The sequence below is a fragment of the Tympanuchus pallidicinctus genome, unplaced genomic scaffold (genome assembly GCF_026119805.1).
Source record: "Tympanuchus pallidicinctus isolate F22 unplaced genomic scaffold, pur_lepc_1.0 scaffold5, whole genome shotgun sequence".
NCBI lineage: Eukaryota > Metazoa > Chordata > Aves > Galliformes > Phasianidae > Tympanuchus > Tympanuchus pallidicinctus.
The window spans coordinates 40,472,085-40,494,512 of NW_026294769.1; the positions used below are offsets into that span (position 1 = coordinate 40,472,085).

A 22,428-nucleotide genomic window follows, 5' to 3' on the forward strand; every position below is an offset into this window, starting at 1 on the left:
TTCAATTCACATTCTTAAAGAATAGAGGAAGACCAGACATTAACAAATCAGCTTAATCTCCTGTTCTTCTAGGTGCTCTACATAGGTCTCTAGTGCTATTTTGGATGCCTCAGGGTAGGAGACACACAATCAGGACAAGCAGCCATAATATCAAAGTGAAAAGAGAAGTGTACTTACACAGTTCCTGAAGGTCAGATCACGTGTTGTAGATGGATTTAGAGAGTATTTAGTGGTCAAGTTACACAGGGGCCGTTGAATGTAATTTTATACAAAAGAGAATTGTCAAGTGTTGGAGAAGATATTCTTTTCAGACAAAGTATAACTTTGCACTGATATTACATCTTCCATTGATCCAGACTACACAGAGGTGGTGTGATCACTTAGGGAATACATACCTGTCAGTATGTCTCACATTTCTAAGTTGTGAGTTCATTTCCAGTTGTAACTTTTCATTTTGGCTTTGAGTCTTCATTTTATAGTAAAAACATGACACCTTCTGGAATCACTGTTGCTGATGAGCTCTGAACTAACTACGCCTCACTGACGTTTGTTGACTTTAAAGAGGTCTGTACTCAGATGATAACAGAAAATTGAAATAGGAAATTCCGTGATGGAACCAGGCCATTACAAGCAAAAAAACTCTCAAAGGAAAACTTTCCAACTCAGTTCAAACCAATTAAATGGCCAATATAACTCAGTTCAAAACTAAGAACTACATGGGTGTTAGAATTCTGCATTTGTGATTGTGTTCAGAAGTTTGATGTTTTCAGGTATATGTAGCCATGTAGTGATGGTTATATCAACATTCTTGCATGGTCAAAACCAGGACAGATATAGTTGTAGTCAAACTCTATCACCTAAAATAAAGTTTCCAATAGACCTGCACTTTTTTTTTTTTTTTCATCAGAACAGTTTTCTGATGGAATATGCAGTTTTTGCAAATGACAATGTTCCACAGGGAAATTTCAACTATATTTTATGTCTTTCAGTCCCAATGAGAATTGTTGATTGCTTTGCCCAGATTGAAATATTTCATTAAATCAAAGATCCTAAAACATTCCATTTTAAAACTTTCTAAAATTGGCCTTTAAAATTCCTTGTACTTTGCTTATCAGAGTTCTCTGAAACCCTCTTTCTCCTACAATCTCCCAAATAACTAAATCTCTGTAAGACAATAATGGACCCAGATGACAAAGACAGGCAATATCTCAGTGACATAATACTGAGTGCATTATGCAAAATACAATCCCCCTCAAAAACCTGAGGATTAATGGTCAGCTTAAAATTTTGACTATTGATGACTTCTATGGACTTCAGCCACTGTCTGGTAAAGACTAAATATGCAGTTAACATTAGGTGTAATGCATCCTATTAGATTCAGTCACATGTATGTTACACTGGTGCATTGGAATTTTATGTTGGCATGTTAAGACTTCAGTGCTTTGAGAAATAGCAATCTTTTAGCAACCTATTTCAGGCTAGCGTAAATATGATGGCTATCAAACACTGAGAATATCGAAGTTTTTCAGGCCTGAAGCATGAATCTGAAAGGATTTGTTCTATACACCAAAAATATGTTTTTGAAATTAGACTGCATCCAAGGATCATTGTTCAGTACTTATTTTCAAGAAATAGCACTTTACAGGTGCTATGCCTCCACAGGCAGTAACCGCTGTCAGTAAAAACCGTTATAAAATCTCTCTGCCCTTCAAACTATGTTCAAAAATACATCATACTTTTCTTTTGTTTTGGATCATAAAAAAATTGTTGCAGTGGATACTTCATTGCTGTGAACAAAAATAAAATCAGAATTCTTTTATCAGAATTCTATTACTAAATAGAGCTTCAATTACTAAATAGAGCTTCCAGTCTTCAGAACTGCTGTAAGACAAATTTAAAGTAACTGACATTTTCATTTAGTTTAAGCCATCTGAACACCACATCCTGGCATAAAATGGTTCTGTGAATCACTATGGCCAATCTGTCTGAGGCTTGCTCTCATTCGTAAATACTTTACCATTGATGTAATGTATGCAAATTTCAAATTCCCTTATGTGTAAAATACAGATACAGGTAGCTGTTAAGTTCTCTGTATGAATGGATATCTAACAGATATTAAGGAAAGTAAGCTCTGGGAAGTATAAAGGTTTCTTTTTTCAGAGTTCTGATATAACTTTGCAAGATGAGATTTTTTTACCTTTTTCTTTATTCCCTGGGATTGCAAAACAAACAAACAAACAAACAAACAAACAAACAAACAAACAGAGATAAATAGATAAATAAATAAATAAATACGTAGATAAATAAATAAATAAATGGGAATCTGTTCTGTTTATTACATAGCCATTTACATTCTGGCTTTGGTTTTTCAAGAAGATGAAAAGACTGTTTCCATTAGCACTAAAACAGAAGAGAGGCTTTCACCCTAGAAATGTCAGGCACCATTACTTTCTATAGAGTCTGAACACGCTGCATCTGCTGATGTCAGACATGGACAATATGTCTATCCATAGCAGAGCAATGAGGCCTGTGGAAGAAATTTGTAAAAAGCAAGGCAAAATTGTTGTCATAGATGGCAAACATCAACATTGGTAAGAAAAATACCAAATTTCCATTCTGTAAGGTGATTCACATGACTAAAATAATCTATTTGAGCTGAGTTCTTTATTCTGGGGGAAAGAAAAGTAAATGCTTTGTATGACGGTGATGTGATTTCCAAAGTTTGGAACACACTTTCAGATGCAACAGATGAACAGAACATTGATAAGTGATTAACAACTTCAAGCAACACTTCAAAAGACTAGTGTTGGCTAGATTTTGTTGTATACTCCAAAATCCATCCTTACAGACAGATATTGCACTTAAGAAATGGGTTAAAACTAAGTCTTATTTGAAAGTGTTGAATAAATAAAATACTGGAATTATTAGCACATGAACTCAACTATGAAAATTTTATACTACAAGTGCTGTTCTGAACATAATGGCTCCTATCTTACGTTGGACCATAAAACCAGAGGCAGATGGTGGTGGTACGGCAGTAGAGGCTGAACCTTCTTGCCAATATTCCATTGCATGTTGCTTTTGTGTGACAGATAGCAGCAGAGGGGCAGTCTGACAAAATGGCATCTGACATGGAAGAGTGTTTGAAGCAATGGGGTGTCACTGAATTCCTCAATGTGGAAAATATTACACCCACTGATATGATGTGGACGCGTATGGAACGTCTATGGAGAGCGAACAGTGGATGTGAGCACAGCGAGGCAGTGAGTGGTGCAACAACACTACCATAGCAGCTGTGAAACAGTGGGTAACTTCCGTTGCATATTTTTACAAATGCAGCATGCAGGATCTTGTTCATCGATAGCAAAACTGCGTACCTAATGGTGATGACTATGTGTTGTGCGGCTGAGAGTTTGATATATTAAATAGTGCTACTGTGCTTTTGTATTTGTTGCGGTTTCCATGGAAATAAATAGCAGATATTAGTTTCAGAGCGACTCGTGTACATAAAAATTTTTATTCACATAACATTTTCCCTACTTGGCTAGAGGCATTTAAGTAGCTAAGGTTTTGCAAAAACATTCTATATGCGTTGTCAGCATGTATGCAAATAAGTATCTCTGTATGCACCCTTTTGTTCTTTTCATCTGGTCTGGATGCTTAAAAGGAGCTGCTACATATTTCACGCCTTCAGTGAAACCGTATTATTCTCAGTAATCAGGTGCTTCTAGATGCATGAGTATTTATAGATTCTGTAAAGTAAGACAATTTGTTCTAATCAGGTAAAAAATTATGTGGTGCAGTAACATTTATTTTCAGGTCTACCCTGCTTCTTAATCACAGTTTTTTAAACCCAGTCTATACCAACAAAATAGCATTTTTAAAATTTTGCTTGAAAACATTAAAAATTCTGCAGATGCACATGGGAAGACTGCAATTTTTCACAGCTATTAATTATTATTATAAATTCATTTTTCAGCAAGCTTAACTGGCAGCAATTTTAGGTATATACCCATATCTGTTGCAAGTACATTTGACAACTGTAATTGCCATTATGCCCATGAGTCATAACAGAAAAGGATTTTTTCCAAAGCTATGAAATTCATTCTCTTCAACTGAATTATAGATACTTCATTTAAATATAGTCTTTGCTTGGAAAATTCTTGTAACACAGCTCCAACCACCCACTCAACAGATATTATTAGTTTTCAGCTTAAAATAAACATGAAGTGGAATTCAGAAATTAGCAAAATGAAAGGGTAATGCTGAAAGACAAGATGTCAACGAGAGTTCAAATAAAAACCCAACTTCATCTTATTTGCAGTCATTCAAGATAGTTTGATATGGGACAGAAGGCCACAGCCCTGCTGATTAGATTCTTTAGACGAAGAATTAAAGTGTTAATACTGAGGGTAGAAAGGACTCCCTCAATTGTGTTGGGAACATTACTCAGTTATCACATAAGATACTAACATGTTGCTTTACAATCTATTGAGAGAATCAGAATATGTAAATATTAGTCCTACAACCTATATAGTAAAAGTTGAATTTACTTCACAAGGCCTTGATTTCACTCACTGCGTTTAAAATCGCCAGTAAAAGCACTTCAGGACCTTGGGTAAACATTGCTTAGAGTTATGGAGTTTCTCAGTAGGCATATTTAAAAAAAATAAACTGTCACAAATTCACAAGTGTAGTCTATGTTGAATGTATTATGGTAATTGAACTGTCATTATACTGTTGCCAGTGTGCATCTGTGTCTAATTGAAAATACATTTCAGTGCAGTTTTAGCCATAAACAGAATGTGATAAACTTCTCTTGGTGGATTGGGGATGGATTCTGTAACTTTTGGTGCCTTCTTTTTCTTTTTGTTCTTTCTTTTCTTTTTGGTGTGAACTGTAACCTGGAGCATCAAAATAAGTAGAAGAATCAAATGAATAAAATTAAACATACATTTATGAATTTCAAGAAAATTCCAGTCTAGCTGAATCTTAAATTGATTTTCCTGTCACTAATGCTAGCATTGATTGGAGCAGGAAAAATTTATTAACAATTTTCCATTGTAGATCATTTTAAAAAGAGTTATGTACTTTAGGCCTGAATACCACATGCAATAATTCATAGCAGAGCAATCCATATGCTACACATCTCTCTTAATCTGTCAAGAGAAAATGTTAAACCAGGAGCAGATGAGAAGAATAGATTTATTGTGACAACATATTTTGGATTCCTTCTTTACTTTTCTCACCTAAAAATATCTGCATGTTTGATATTATCTTTTGGTAAATACTTATTCATGACTTTATGTCCTTCCTAGCAAGAATTCATTTTCTGACACCAAAATTCTCAGCTGAGGCTGTCCAGATCACAAGTTCAATATTCATTACAGGTCATGCTTTAAGTAATGCAATATTTATTGCTGGCTATGAAGAAATAGCAATTAATTGAGTGGATGGTAAATATAAACATAACTCTGCAGAGGAATAGATCAGAAGGTATTGTGCATATGGCTTTAAATGTTTGCTATGAATTAGTTAAAGAAAGCTGACACGCAACAGCAAGCATTTTTTTTTTTTGCTCACTCATACAGGCAAACTTACTTACCTTCTAAATCTGAAAGCAATCTTAAATACTTTTTAATCCAAATAAAATCATGAATATTAATGAGCTTGTGTCAACAGCTTTACCTACAGTCAGAAAAGCACACACACAGGTGGGTATCACCACCTAACTTGGGGCCAAGCCAGAACATGGCATAGGTCACTCACAGTTCACATGCCATTGTCTCCAACTTTGCTGACTTAGTAGAACTTAGGACACAGCCTGGGATCATAAACTTCCAGGAGCTCACAAACAGTCCTGGTTTCCCCACGTAGGAACAATGAATTTCAGAGCACCAGTCGCCACAACACTTGTCCAGTGTGGACGAAATTCTTCTCTTCTGTAGCCTACTTCTGGTTATAATAAAAAATAAATAAATGAATACTATTATTTTATAAACTAACATCCTCCTTTTCTTATGTAAAGTTCATTCTGCTAAAGCTGACATGAAATGAAGACAAACATCGAGATTCATATACAAATCGTACAAAGTTCTACTGAGTCAAAAATATGTAGAGATATTGGAATACTGCTGCATTTCTATCCCATCATCTATTTCCTTGATTTTTTTTTCAGACAGATAAATTTTCTAACTCTTATCACTAAAGGCATATTTAAAATAATTTTTTATTGGAGAGCGTTATTCAGACAACTGAATACTATATTCTATACTTAAGCATTAAGAAAATTCTAAAACTAAGACCATTGCTAGAGGTGTTCAAGGCCAGATTGGATGGCACCGTGGGCAGCCTGCTCTAGTATTAAATGTGGATGTTGGTGGTACAGCATGTTGCAGGGGGGTTGGAGATTCATGATCTTTGAGATCCCTTCCAATTTTGGCCATTCTGTGATTCTGTGATTCTAAGACCAGTACTTTTGTAGAGGCTTAATGTATGTGAACTACAATTTACCACTGAAGTACATAATACTAGATTTTAAAAGATTCTTTTTAACATGTATGTTGAACATCTACTTTAAAATCAAAACATCTATTTTTTATCCAAGCAAATTAACAAATTTCCAGTGATTTTGGCATAGAGGACAGCCACATTTTTATAAATAATATACCTTCATTATTTCCACAGATGCTGCAGAATCAAGAGTCTTTGGTAAGAATTTTAGAACTTATACTACTTTTCCCATTCATTTTTATGACATGTACTTGTAAGTACTATAATAGTAGCAAGTAGAGTAATAGTAAAAAGTGCAAGAAGAACTTGCAGGTCCTGCTGGATGAAAAGCTGGACATGAATCCAAAAGGTCAACAATATCCTGGGTTCCATCAAAAGATGTGCGGCCAGCAGCAACAGGGAGGTGATTGTCCTCTCTTTACTTTGCCCTCGTGAGGCCCCACATGGACAACAGTGTCCAGGTCTGGGGCCCCTAATACAGGAAAGATGTGAAACTGTTGGAGTGGGTCCAGAGGAGGACCACTAAGATGATCAAAGGGCTGGAGCACCTCTCTTAGGAAGAACCACTGAGGGAGATGGACTTGTTTAGTTTGGAGAAGATAAGGCTCTGCGGTGACCTCGTCGCAGCATTCCAGTACTTCAGGGGAGCTTCAAAGCAGGATGGAGACTGACTTTTACACAGGAAGAGAGTGATAGGACAAGGGAGGATGGCTTTTAACTAAAGGAGCGGAGATTTAAGTTAGATGTTAGGTGGAAATTCTTTACTCAGTGTTGTGAGGCAGTGGCACAGACTGCCCAGAGAAGCTATGGACACCTCATCCCTGGAATTGTTCAATGTCAGGTTGCATGGGTCCTGGGCAGCCTGATCCACTGGGTGGTAGCTCTGCTGATGGCAGAGGGGTTAAAACTAGATGACCTGTAAGGCCTCTTCCAACTTAAGCCATTCTACGATTCCATGATTTCCTAACATAGCCTATTCCAAAATATGGGACCTATGCCATTTATAGCAAAGTTGAAATACAGCAGTTCTCTGGATAAAAGCCTTATAGACTCATTGCTGCTCTAGCTCAGCTACAGGATACATACTCCAACAAGGCTGCAAAACAAGCAGAATCACTGAATAGCTCAGGAAGCAGTCATGAGCATTGCTGCAGGACCCTCCAGCTAAACAGAGACAATGTGGTAAGAAGGGACGTGGTTTAGTGGTCAGTATTGATGGTAGGTGCATGGTTGGACTAGATCATTTTAGAGGTTTTTCTTCAACCTTCATGATTCTATAACTGTGAATGCCTTTGACTGTAATTACTGCACAGAAATCTTAACCAGTGTTAAACCACACCATAAAAAAAAAAAAAGACAAAACAAAAACAAACAAAAAAAAAACCCACACAATTATAGACTGTCTAATCCAGTGCAGAAGAATGCTGAAAACTTAAGAATGCATGAAACTGATACTTAAAGAGTAGATGAACAGGATATATGGCTAATTTTTATTTAATTTCTTGATTCAATATGCAGCAGCTGTAAAGAAAGATGACAGGTTGCCGTCATGTTCTGAAAAGTGTTAGGTGCTTACAAAATACTCATTAGACCTCTTAGAAGCCTTTTTTTTTTTTTTTTTTACACTCTAGAGAAATAAGTAGATGAATTGAGAGAAAGAGGATACTAAAAACACAGCTCAGTTTCTTCTGCCTAAGTAGAATGGCTTCAGAGGAGAATGTGGCATTAGGGAAGTATTCATCCCACTAGACATTACTGCATAATAAGGCCTGATGCACTACTTCAAAGAACTAGGGGGCTACTATTTAAGTGAAAATTAAGCTCATAATATATGAACTTATTGTGTAACTGTATAGGCCTGATGAATAACCAAATCATCTGCTGTGACACCATTAACATTTATTACTACTGTTAAGTAATCAAGATAAATTAGGAATATATTTCGTTATCTATTCATCTAAAGGATAGTTGTTAATTAATTCTACTTGGAAGTGGTTTGCTTTAGTTTCTTGGGACATAATTTAAACCAATCTTTTTTATGAAAGAAACTTTCCTGCCAAATAATCAAGAAAACACTAAAGTACCTCCTTATTTTCTTATTCACATTTACTGTAATATATGTAAGAAGATAATAAAGAGGTGAATAAATAGTCTTGTTATATAGCTCAGTATGTAACAAATAAGTGACTGTGAAAGAATGACACAGTGTTCAGAAATAATCTTGGTGGAAGAAACAAATCTGAAATCTTCTGTAAGGACTGCACAAATGACAAAGAGAAGCTTCAGTAATTAAAGAAAAAACACCTCTTATATTCAGGTTGGATCTGGTTTTCCTTCTGAGGAGGTGAACAAACGTCCTCTGCTTTCAGAGTCCAGGGGAAGGTATCTCCTCTAATGAAGTAGCGGAACTTCTTCTCTCACATGTTTACAAGCAGTCATCCATGTTTCAGTAAATTAAAGATTTGAGAAGGCTTGGTTATTTGTGATCTCATAAAAGTCTCTCAGCATCCTGGCAACCCAGTTCGAGGGTGCATCCAAACTGCAGACAGTGGTGTTCGTGCTAGTATGCCAGACTCATAAATAACTATGAGGCTCTTAACCATAGTGTAGAGCAGCAGGCCCAAAATACCAGGCTAATATTACTGGTTTCTACTTTTTTACTTTATACATGACTTGAGGGGTAGCAAGACATCAAACTCAGACTGGTGGAGACAGTCCACACAGCAACTCTAAGTTGTGTTGGGTGGCCTGTGCTCCTGTCCTGTAGGAGCATCTGCTAAGGCTGACTCCCTCAGGAGGTCACAGATGCAGGGATCGGTAGGTTGGTGCCTAAAATGAAAAGGCAACAGATTGTCACTAGAAGAAAAACAGATTTACAGATCTAACACATTACTGATCTTTCTTTTAGTTTTGCATTTTCACTAACAAACAGGTTTGCTTTGTATTTGCCTTCTCCTGGTGACATCCCAAAAAGGATGTCACACATTTATGTTTGCGTTCTGAAATGATCGCCACTTGTTTGGAGGAATTAGCTGAACAGATCTACATCAGCTCACAGGTCTGCAACAGCAGACAAATGACAGCAGGGTTGACAAACATTTACTAGGAAAGTTTAGGTACAGGTGGTTCTGTGGAGAAACTGATGAACTCTGGCCAATATTTTCAACAGTTTTCTCAGATTCTGAGAAATCTAGTAAAAACATCCATTTGTTGGTCTTTAGAAGGGCAGTATGCATTGAAAAAATTATCTCTGGTGAATGGTATTCCCATTAAAAATCTGATCTATAACTCCCAAGCTCTTCTTAGTGAAAACTTTTATATAATTTTAGCTACATTTTATTTTAAAAATGCAGTTCACTCACAGTTAAGTAGCTTACATTCTAGGTTTGTAAATAGCTCGTCTAGTATATGGGAGATAGATGCTGGCAGCAAGCACCCACTTTCAATATTTTGATTAGTTCTGCTTGGCTTGTATCATCAGTTGATTGAATTTAAGATTGTGCACATTAAATAGAGTAATGTCTTTATGGTGACTTGGCAATTATTAAGCCACTAGATTGTACCCCAAACTCCATCTTCTCCAGATAAATAAAAAAAATCCATCACTATCCACCCAAAGTGAGAGAATTATTAAGACATACATATAATTCATAGAAAGACATAATCATACACTTTTAATATGCTTCAGGCTGAAGTTGCAAATGCATACCCAGCTGTAGAAAGAATTCCACATAGACAACTTACGTTGGTGTTCAGGTGGTGTTATTGTTGAAAAGCGCTCAAAGCCTGCTGGATCTGTAGACATTCTTAATCCCTAAGAATCAGACCCCACTCAGCCTAGTATCTGCAGAGGAAAGGAGAGGATGAATTCCTTAAGCTTCCCTGCAAAGCTAACCAGTAATCTGTAAATGTAGGGGTTCTTTTCACAAGTAGTGATCAGACTAGTTCCTCAAACTTCTGTAGGGAGTGGAGGTCTTGTAGTATGTCACAGCAAAGACAACATAACTTTCAGTATTCCCTTCAGATAAAATAGTGTTAAAAAATATATAAAAATGGAGTGGAAATGTAATATTTTTTGACAAGTCTTAGCCCACTTCTGGTGTACCTTTACAACTCTCCTGAATTCACTTGCACATAAGCCCTGAGCTTGAGGCCTGTAGACATGCCAGTCCTTGGAAACCAGAGGCAGAGGGACAGGACACTGTGACACTTGAAGCACCTGTTTTGTACTCAAGCTGCAGTGCTCATCTCTGCACTCCCTGCTTACTAAGAGGAGAAGGATATCTTTCCAGAAACAAGATATTAATTTAAGTGTCTGAGGAGACAGTCACCTTAAATCTGATGAACAAGTTAGATAGTGCGTTTGATCCTATCTCTGTCTTGCTTTCTTTCATGTTTGCTTGCATTCTTGGGCCATAATTAAAACATTAGCTGAGTTAACCTAAGCATCACAGAGCAAATGATCCAAATGCAGAAAATGTCTTCCATAAGTTGTGTCAACTGTTCGTCAAAAGAACGGAATGTGGAAAGAGCTGTTCTCTATGTAAGTCTGAATGTATCTGGTCCACCTCCCATCTGCCTACTTCAAGAAATTCAAGAAATGCAATTGCTTCAGAAAAAAAATAATGCATTCTTCCAGTTTGTCACTATTGCTTTAGAACATCAGAATATGGCAGCAACATGAAACAAGAAATATGATACTGTTTGTCAGAGTTCACTTTAACGCTTTTCTGGAAATGTGGCAGGAACTTGTTACTCAGTGGAGTTGGAAATATTTAATTTCAGAAAAAGTAGAAGTTTGGGGCTCCTGTGGAGTCCTACAGCCTGAAGGTAATTTACAGGCAATGTCTTTGCTTTCACGTATGCCACTGGCAAGATTCCCATTGATTTCAAGTCAAACAAGATTGGCACAATTTTAAAAGAGTATTATTAGGTTTAACATTTCAAACTCACAAACACAAGGAGTAGACTTAACATTATCGTGATTGAGCATTTTATTTTCAAATATATTTGACAGTGTATTCAAATGAAGAAATGTGGCTTGTCTTTTAAATTTTCATATGGCTGAGTTGAGCAAAATGGAAGCTGCTTTCAATTAAATAATGCAATGAAAAAAATGGGACAGATTTGAATTTGGCAGGAGAAAATGCTGTATTTATCTCATTGTAATCCATTCATTGGTTTATGATTTCAGAGTCCTCAAGCAAATAGCATAAATCCACATGATGTCATTGCATATTCTAGCAGATTTCTCATTTGGGTCATAGAGTTAGCAGAAAGATGTGTTAAAACACATGTAACTGGACAGCTACGTGTCAGCTTCCCTTTCTGAGAAGTCTCAGAAGTGCTGGCGATTACAGTGAGGTTTTGAATGAAGTTGCACAGAAGGAATTGGTTCCAGATATGTCCACTGCAAAAGAGAATAGCATATGAAGTACAACTAGAATCTCCCATAGCAAGCCAATCAAAAATTCTTTGGGGGTTCTGACATCATAGCTGCAAATGAAGTGTTTACACATATTCCAGGGAATATGTGTAAACACTTGTGAGAAAGGGCTGCCATGATGAAAAGCTGTTTTGACCAGCTCTGTCTGCCACTCTTTACCTGAGGGATGGAGTTTCTTAGGCATCGCACTATTTCACTCTGCAGGAATTTATCTACCCATTATTTGTACAAGTGACGATAGCTCACTGTGGATAGCATGCTAATGAAAGGGCAAAAGAGATGTGCCCCAAGTGACCCTGAGTACATTAATTGGATTCTTCTTTGGGTGCAGGTTCAGGGAGTAGGACAGAGGAGGGGCCTGCTGGGGCCACCCCAGCTCTGCTTACTGCTGCACTGGTGGTTGTGGTGCACTGGATGCAGGACCCTCTGAGTTATGGGTCTGTCAGGAGCTCCAGCAGCCATGGACAGATACGTAAAGAAGAATATGAGAAGACAAAAGTAGGATAGATAGATACTTTTTGCCATTAGGAAGAAGTAACAAAAATACTTATTTTATAATCGTCTGCTCAATAATTACATTTTCTGCAACATGCAACTTCCTACCACTTGCAGACGGAGTACAAAGTGACAGAATTAGGCCACTACTGATATTACCAATAACTGGAAAGATGTATGATTGTTTTAAACTCAACCCTAATATGCTGCCAGTTGAAAGAACCTGACTGTCTTTACAATAATGAAGATGAATCTTTTCATCCTTTACTTTTTACTACAGCAATTCTAGATGTTGTGAGCAATGTAATTGGGTAAAAATTATTCTGCTAACATTTATACTGACATGCCCATTCAAATGTACGATAACTGCAATTTCCTATATATCCAGAATAACTCTTCTCTGCAGACTTCAACATAGGCTAGCGACTATTTCATCAGTCCATCTAATTTCATGTTTGTTTATCATAATGCAGAGAGAACACGTACTGCGTAAACAAGTTGTTTCAGAAATTTAATAACTCCTTCTAGATGAGACTTTGTGACTAAACAAACACTGAGACATAAACATGAGCTAACTAGTCACAGTCAATTCTAGGAAGGAATCACAACCACATAATTCAGTTTATGCACAGAAGATAAAATGCCTGTTAAAAGTTGTTTTCATTTCAGCAGGCTATGACAAATAATTCATTTGAAAATAAATGTTTAAAGGCTTGATCCTGTTCCATTTGAGAGGGTGGTTTGCCACTGAGCCAGACACTGGATGGTCAGAGTCAGACTATTAATGAAATCTGAAAATAGAACTAGTGCAGCATACCTAAATGTTTCTAAATATTTCGCTATATTGTGCACTTTCAGAATGCACATGCATTTGGAATATTCTTGTGGCTTCCTATAAATATTTAGTGCCTGTAATATGGAGGAAAAGAAAAGCTGAGAGGAAATCTGCCAGGGGTTGGGGTTTTTTTCAGTTAAAAATGTATACTTTCTTGTTGATAAAGGATGTAACCATTAAGTAGGCTTTGACATTTCTTGCTGAGAAGATTACAGACTTTTCTCTAAAACACCAATTTTAAAAGCTGTCTAGTTATCTACAGTTGATGCTCTTACCATTCCTTTTTACAGCAACCATTTTTCAAATGGCTTCTGAGTCAGTCCCTCAGCCTGGTAACCATTGTCTCTTGAACACTTTTTATACTGCCCTGTTCCTAAATTGCTGACTATCCCAGATCTAGAAGATGAATTACTGCAATGAAAAATATTCAGCCATCAAAATGGCTGCTGTCCTTGCAAGAGACTGCATTAAATACTGGAAGTGGCCTAGCTTAGATATTTCTAGTATTAGTGATACATTGAAAAAATCAGAAATATATTTACCATTTAATATGTTAATAAGTCAAGAGCCAATGGGTAAGTATATCAGAAGAAAACAGCACATAACTTCCATGTCTCCCTCTGTGCATTTTTTTTTTTGCCTGAATTGCTGTTTACACTGTAATTTCTTGTGTCTGTACAGAAGTTACGCTACTGCTGCTGGTACATTCAGCTGTCGGATCTGTTTATATGTTGATCCAGCAAAACATGTGCTTGGTACATCCTCTGCTGGCAACATTTGGAAACATCAGTTTGGTTTGTGGAGAATTGATTCTCCAGTTTCTGCTTCGGTGTACTGGATTTGCCTCTCTATTTTGTAGGCACATCTGGCTTTGTGAAGGGGGTTCCCAGGAACCGGCCAGGGGAGACAGGGGATGCACAGCCACCAGGCTGCCAGGCAGGAGATATCAGCCCATGGCTATTTGCTATTTGGCCTCAGAACAGCTGATGGCACTGTCATACCACAGCTCCGAGCCTGCATGTTACCAGCCTGTCTGACCGTCTCAAATCAAGGAGCATAACTCTTTAAAGTTTTTATGGAAAAGAAGACAAGCTGTGTAGTCTTTCTTCTCATTCCTTTTACCCCCAGTCCCCTGGGGAAATCTGCAGCTGTGCTCAGTGAAGAGCTGTCATTCATGGAGGCCCTGTAGGCAAAACGCCACTCTAAAGTGGGAGTTAATGTGGACAAGAAAACATTCCTGGCTCTCTGCATTTAATGTAAACAGGGCAACGTAAGGATTACTGAAGCAGCTTCCCACTAGGATGCACAAGCCAAGTTTAGTAGAAGGGGCCAGCTAGCCATTCGGAAGCAGCAAGGCAAGATCCCCTCACCTGTCTCCATTTTTCTGGGCAAACCATCTGAGAAATTGGAGAACAGTTAGCAGCACTGGCAGCGGGGCTGGGATCTGGGGAAGGGCAGTGTCCATTACAGATTAATTATGTGAATGAAGAATGAAGAAAGAGCTATGAAATTAGTGTGAAATTATATTAATTTAGGATTGGCTAGTGCACAATTGTCTAAGGAGCATGTTGAAATTGTCCCTTTTCTGATCAGGAGTTTTTCTACTCTATCCAAAATGAAGTTTCGTACTTCTTTTTTTTTTTTTTTTTTTTTTTTTCCTTTTTCATTCTCTAACTTTGGGAGATAGACAGGTAATGTGCAAAATGTTCCACTGTATTACTTTTCACTCTAATAGCACAGGGAGATTAGTTACTGCTTAATCAGATGCTGTCTTCCCAAGGCATATTGATGAGGTCTGTGAAATTAAGCCATGCAGATCTCTCTGTCTCAGAGAGATGATTGTGCTGGAGGTGAGCCATGATGGTTATTCTTCAGAGTGAGCCATGTGATGGAGATAGAAAGACAGGGAAAAAAGAGCATCAAATCAGCAGGAGATTGGCTGACTCAACAGAGATGCCCGATATTAGGAACTGGGACTGTCCTAGTGCCCAGGGCTCCCATGTTTGTGGTTGGGCAGCTGAACATGAAAGTTCCTGCCCTGCTACCCCAGAGAGCCATAAGTTAATAAATGCATGGCAAGGGAAGACATGCTCCAGGAGCAGATGCTCCAAATCATGCTTAAAGATGTTCCCACTGGACTTCACCCAAGCAGGGCCCATCACAGGAAGACTGCATCATTATTTTGGCTACTCTTTTACAGCCTCCCTCAGCAATCCAGGAAGGAACAAGCACTTTCATAAGGTCCTTCCATCTCAAAATCTGAGTGTCATGTATTCAAACATGAAACTTCAGATGTACAAAGGCCTGTCAGTGCCACTGAGGTGATTCAGCTTTTCTCTCTCAAAGCAGAAGTGATCTGACTGCAAGTATCATTGGACCCATCCATTTTCAGCTGTACCTGCAATTCTTCTTTGAAAGAACTGAGTACAATGCTAGGCAGAATTGATACCATTTTACAGTAACTTACTGAGAACAATCAATAAGTAGTGCATGAAATCCCAGTATTTAATTAGCGTTTGAACATTTAAGTGTGCAGAGAAATATTTAGTCGAAATGCATTATTGGGAATGGCAGTGCATGCAACATACTACCATGAGTATTGGAATGTCTTACAACAGCTCTGGCAAGAGGAAAATGCATGCAAGAATAACACAAACATGATAAGCAGACAATGAATAGTTTCCAGGTCATCTGTTATTCACAGGTGGTTTATCTGAAACGTGATGTACAAGATGGGTCCTGAGCAGAGCCAGACTAAAGAGTGACTCGATCGCTTTCTGAGAAAAGTGTTGTGCTTTGGTCAAATCCAACATACATATCATAAGATCAAGGGTTTTTAAAGTGATTTGACAAGGATAAACATTTTCTCAAGAAACACAAAAACACATGCCTTTCATACATCATTAATCCCCTATCTGATCACTCTGTTAAAAGTTTTCAAAAATAAAAAGATCTGTCATTCCTGGCACGCTCATAAAAAGATGCTTTTTTCCCAGTCTAAAGTGGTCAGCAACTTTTTTGACTTTTCATTTAACATCAATCTGATCAAACCTGATTACTCTGATAGCAAAGATTCTGGGTTGTTTTGTTTTTTTTTTTTTTGTATATTTTTTTAATTATTATTACTATTATTATTTATTTGTTTCCTGTTTTCCTCCTTATCTTGCCACTCAATTGTCTCTCTAGTATATCTAGTTTGCAAGTGTACAAATGAGAAGGGATAATTTTTTCTCATAAAATTCAGAGCTTGTGCTTCTTCCCTGATGAGACCTGAGGAATTTTTCCTTAGGTTGCTCAGTTTTGCAATATCTGATGATAGTGGCACTCTCCTGGGTTGCATCTCATAGAATCGCACAATTATTTTAGTTGGAAAAGATCTTCAAGTCCAACCATCAACCTTGTGCATGAGATCCATTATTAAACCATGTATATTAATGCTACATCCATAGGTCTTTTCAGTAACTCCAGGTATGGGGAATTCATCACTTCTCTGGGCAGCGCATTCCAATGCTGAACATCCTCTCCAAGTAGAAATTCTTCCTAATTTGCAAGCTAAATTTCCCCTGGCACAACTTGAGATTATCCCCTCATGCAGCTTGAGATCTCCACATTGTCCTTGGCTGAGACCTGAGCACTGGATATGCTGAGACTGTTAACCCTCTATAAGTGTGGCCTCCCTTTGACAGCCAAACACAGATCACATCTGAGAGGCAACAGGCAATTACCCAGTTATCCAGCATGGAAAACACTAGCCCCAGATGCCTCTTCTCCATGGCTGATGCCTTACCCCAAGCTATAGACAACCAGCCAGATGTGAGATGCCTGCCTCTCATTGATAAGACCAGGGTTTGCCTAAGCTCCTCTTTGTATTCTGCTGGTAGCTGTTTGGCTGCTGGCATAAGGGATTCAGAGCCAAGCCAAGCAGCCTGCTTGCTCCCTGCCCTACGTTGGCAGAAGGCTAAATATCCTCCAGAAGGAGGGGGCTTGGGAAGCACTGAGACTCAGGATGAAGAGTGCTGTGTCTAAGCTAAGAGGTGTTCCAAGGCACAAAGTGAAAGAGTGACACTGAGTGCAAATCCTAGACTCTACATTCACCAAACAACATCGTTTTGCTAGATGCTTTTATTTTATATCAGAGGACTTGCCTTTAAAGAATAATGGGAGGTTGTTGAACACAGTGTGGATTAATGAAGGAAATTCTACTGACCAGCTTTTGCGGGGATCAGGTGAAATCCAAGGATACTTTGGAAAGGATACAAGGAAAACCCAAAGGATACTTTCTTGTCTTAATATTAGGAGGTTTATTACTTCGCTGACAATAAGGCTAGAGATATACAAGATGGCAAACCCGTTTTAAGACACTTATTATAAGATCAAAAACCCCGCGGCCAGATGACACAAAACACTAAAACAACTTCAGTCTGTCAGTTCAAATTTGTTCCAAATATTTTGAATTTTTAGTACAACTTCAATCTGTCTTGACAGATCAGTTTTTAGCTCATCCTGCCCGTTCTGACTTTATGCCGAATACACTTCATCTGTTTACCCATAGTTGGGATAAAACCTGACATGTATCCATACCTTGTATTCTTGCTAATTCATCTGAAATGTGCCCATGCCTCACTCGGGTGAGATTTGTACCACGAATTGATCCAAAGGAAGAGAGGTATTATGCTGTGGAAACAGTCTGCATGTGTCTTGTTGGTAGAAATGACATCTGACAGAAAGAATTGAGGAAGAAAGCAAAAGGAATAGAAGCTGTAAAATAGAGCCAATGAGGAAAAAAAAAAATAAAAAGATCTGAATTATGAAGAAGAAAAAAAAAAAAAAAAAGTGAAAAAGGTGTGAAGAGCCATGCATAAAACTGCATGTAATGCCAATGTGGCTATGCATAATATCAAAACACTGAGAACACAAACTAAACACAACTCACGTCTAGGCAGAAGTCACTACACGTTTCTGGACTAGACAGAATACTGTATAATGAGTGAAGTTCTGTGCTCTGTGTTATGAAGGTTATAAGCCAGAGTGAATCTCTGTGCTTTAAAGTTGGTTAATTGTAAACAATTGCAAGTCACTTTGGTAAAGCAGTCTGGATTGCACATATGGAGTTCAATATACTTTTACTATAGCTCTGTACATCTGGAAACAAACAAACAGGAGATGTGTATTAATAAAATTGGATGACTCTATCTGGAAGAGGAGAAGAAAATCTCATCGAAACCTAATGAAAGACGATTTAAGAGACTAAGGGGAATAAAATACCACGCAATCACATTAAATTAGTAACTGAAAAACTCTTGAGAGCAGATTTAGACCTGACAGATTTCTAACTCCTTGCCTTTTTTTCTAAATGATATCCTCTTACAGGTATTCTGACTGCTTCATTTTTGGATGACAGCAGCTCTGCCTCAGGAAGTAGATGTCCATCACAGCTTAAATGCCATCTGGAATCCTTTGGTGCAAAAGAGACTATGCCATGATTTTGTCCTATTCTCTCCTTTTGGCTGCTCAGGAAATGGAGAGAAACTTCCAGCCTGGCCACCAGCACACCACATGTTCAATGAGAAAATGAAGCAAGTGCTGGGGAGAGCAGTGATGAGTAGAGGCAGTGTAGGTGGGATAAAGTTAGTCCAAGGAGTATGCCAAAAATTGAAGGTATCTGTGTTCTTCCTGCTCAGAAATGCGTGAGAAATCAGCATTGTTCATAAATAAATAAATGTCTGTAAAAGCAAACTAATGAAGGCATAATAGATATCTTTCTACAGAAAAAGATTATCAAAGTAAATAACAGGTTGCCCTTACCTAACTGGATAATTAGTTAGAGGAGGTGTGTATTCAGGATCACAAAGTCTCAGATGTTTATGCACAGTAACGTAACCACACATTATCACTCCATTTATAACTGCCAAATACTTTCTCAAAGAGCACTCCTCCTTTTTTATCTCTCCTTGAGAAATAAAAATAAATACTTAAAAAACAAAGGTAGAAAGCGGGTTGCTTTGTTGTTAAGTATCAGCATGGAACAGTTCTGGTGAAACATCTTTAGATATGGGCACCTTGATTTATTTCTAATAGATGATAGGTATGACTACAAAAGTTGTATTTCTTGTGTACCTTTGAGAGGAAGGAGATTCATTTGGCATTATCTGCAGTCAGACTTTGAATGCTTCTATTACCAAAATAAAAATCCTAAGCTGTAGAATTGCCTCTCCTGAGAAAATTGATTGTGCTCATGAAAGGAACATATACAAAGGTAAAAGAAGAATGTCTATTAAACATCCTGAACCTGCAAGTGCATACACATTTACAAATTCACCTGCATTCAGTGAGTAATCTTTCCAGCTGTTTGTTCATAAATGTAAGCGTCAATTCTTTTTCCTGCTTTGAACAGAAGAGGGAGATACATTTCCTCTCATTACCTAAAACTAATGCAAGAAATCACCACAGAGTCTGACCTTCGAAGGTTTGTCATCAGTAACTAAAGTTTTATATTTGATGAGATTTTTCACAGTTTAATGATTCACATTTTAATCACAGAACAAAAAGGGAGAAGGAAGAGCAAAGGGTTGCATCTTACCCTGCCCCAGAGTGCCACAGCATATTCTTGTGACCACAAGATCAGGCACAAAGTTGGCTTTCCTCTCAAGGCAACTCATCTGCCCCCAAACAATTTCAGGATTTCTGTGAATTAAGAAGCAGTGTTGCAGAGCACAAACTCCGTAGTTTAGCACTCACGTATATGACAACAGAACTGATGCAGCTCTAATTTGAAAAGAAGCAACAAGCAACCTATCAGTTGTACCTCTACTTAAAAACAGGAAAACATCCTCATTGCTCCGTACATAGGCCACAAAGACAGAATTTGACACTTGGTTAAGGACAGTGGAAGAATGTTTCTGCACCTGGTAAATACAAGACACTGAAAGGGTTTTCCTTCTCTGCATTTATCAAGTGAAAACTGTGTGAAATGAGCTTTGGAGCGCCTGCAAGCCTTTTAGTGATTAAAAGCACAGTCAATTGCAATGCAACACTAAGCACAATTATGGTAATCAACTCTTAAAATGCAACTGAATCCTTAATATTAGAGTCAATTTTGTTCATGAGAAACTGGATTTAGGTACTGTTACTTGATTAATTAACCAAGAGCTGTGAGGAAGCAAGGAAAGTTCTGAACACAAGACAGGGCTCAAATCCTAGGAAACTGTAAATACTATCACATCAAGTAGAACATGTGGAGCAGTTGTGCTCTGCAACCACCCACTACTAAATGCATTCAAAAAGAAACCTCAGCAGCAGGGGAAGGCATCCAGGAGCAGCAAGAGGAGGTTGTATCTTGGAACAAGGAAAAGAAATGCCATACAGGTGTCCAGAGGCCTTGGAGAAGGAGGCAGAGCTCAAATGCAGGGAGTACAGGACACTGCAAATGATCCATTACTTTCACACTGTACCACAGCAAAGGCTCTGAAAGCTTGTTGGTTTTTTTCTCCACATGATTCTTGGCACTTGGGAAGGGCAGCAGATCATTGTGCCCTGAGGAAATGCTGGGAGAAAGGGCATCCACATTCACATCACTACCACAGCCAGACTTACACTGTCTGTGCTGTAAGCTGCTGCTGCTGGTGCAGATGAGCAACTCGCTTCACTGGAATCTGTGCCAACTCAGGTGTCGCAGTTTTATTTGATTTCCAGTGTTTATGTGTGAATTTTATTTTAGAAGATGCAATCTGAAAATGGCTCAATCTAGTGTTTCCTTTCCATTTTTAATAGAAACCATACTCAGTTTTCATATATATGATTTTTCTTGCAGAGTATCTCTTCTCCCTCCTTGAACAAGGGGCATAGTTCAGAAAAAAGCAGATGCCAGATTATGATACAAAGTGAGACATCCACAGACACTGCGTTTCCTTTGTCCGCTGGGAACCAAACCTGCCTCAAGCTCTATAGCATGCAGACATCTAGTGGCTGGATGATATAGTGCAATTAAACATCTTTACGGGACACCTGTAAAAATTCTGTCCAGTCACATCATCATCTGAATGCCAGACAGCACAGATTCTGCTGCAAACAGATTCTTTGGCTCTGCAAGTCCATTTGCCATTCGGAATGGCCCAAGTATGGACGTTTTAGGATGCTCTGGCCTCATGTTTTCTAGGATATTGTTTTGAATTGTGTGGAGCTTGGGTGGACAAAATGTACAATGCCAAGAAATCAGGAAGGTTCAAAACGCTGCGGCACATCTGCTAAATGGCAGCCTGTAATTTCACACTGAGACTCGCGCACTTGATAATCATTACTGGCTTTGCTGCCAAGAGCACACAGCTCTCAGGGTTTTCTGTGTTTGTTTTTGATTTGCCTCTTGAGTAAACATCTCCTTATCTCTGTGAATTACTGCATGTTTCTAAGCTATGAATAAATCTTTCCGCTACCTTTCGTTTGCGTTTTTTCTTTTTGCTCAGCCACACATAAGATTATGCAAGTAAAGAGATCAAACATTTTTCTAATTGTGACTCAAGATAATGAAATTTCACTTCCAGCTGACCTATAGAGCAGAAATCTGGTATCTTCACAACATGAGGTTAAACATATATTTTCCAGAATTATTTTATACCTGCTATTTACAGTTCTGCTGACACAGTGTATCATATGCAGTTATGTGTTTCTCTGCCTTATCAGAGCTTTCATCTGTTTCATGCTCACCACTGTCAGATGTTTACATGAGAGGCACTTCAGAAAACACTGTTTATAGTGTATGTTTATATTAAAGCCTAAGGGATGCAAGAAGTTTATGTCTATGTAGGATCAAGATGTTTTTCATCTCCATCTCAGACATAACCATCATCTTAAACAATGCTTATATTCTTGAATCGCCAGCTTTCACGAGTGCTCTACTTTTCAAAATAGTGGAGTCTGTGTTTATTTCTTTATTGTTTTCCTGGGGGAACAAAAAGTAAACCACAGGGAATGTGGTGAAGAGGTGACATGTGGGATAAGGGCTGCTCTGTGCCACCATTTTCCTGGTGCTGGTAGGAGAGGGACATGAGAACAGCAGACTCTGGGAACAATGCACACTGCATGTGACTTGTAATCACTGATTTGACAGTTGGTTGTCACCTAAAATGAGCCACTTTCACTCCAA

General features: G+C 38.1%; 1 protein-coding gene across 1 annotated transcript in view; it reads right to left on the reverse strand.

Annotated features, from left to right (window-relative positions):
* Nucleotides 1–8,388: 8,388 nt before the first annotated feature.
* The window catches only part of CA8 (carbonic anhydrase 8), a 71,599-nt gene continuing 57,559 nt past the window's right edge, over nt 8,389–22,428 (reverse strand). Inside the window, exon 9 of the mRNA XM_052703934.1 lies at nt 8,389–9,342. The gene's annotated coding sequence lies outside the window, so the exon portion shown is untranslated. The remainder of the gene's footprint in view (nt 9,343–22,428) is intronic.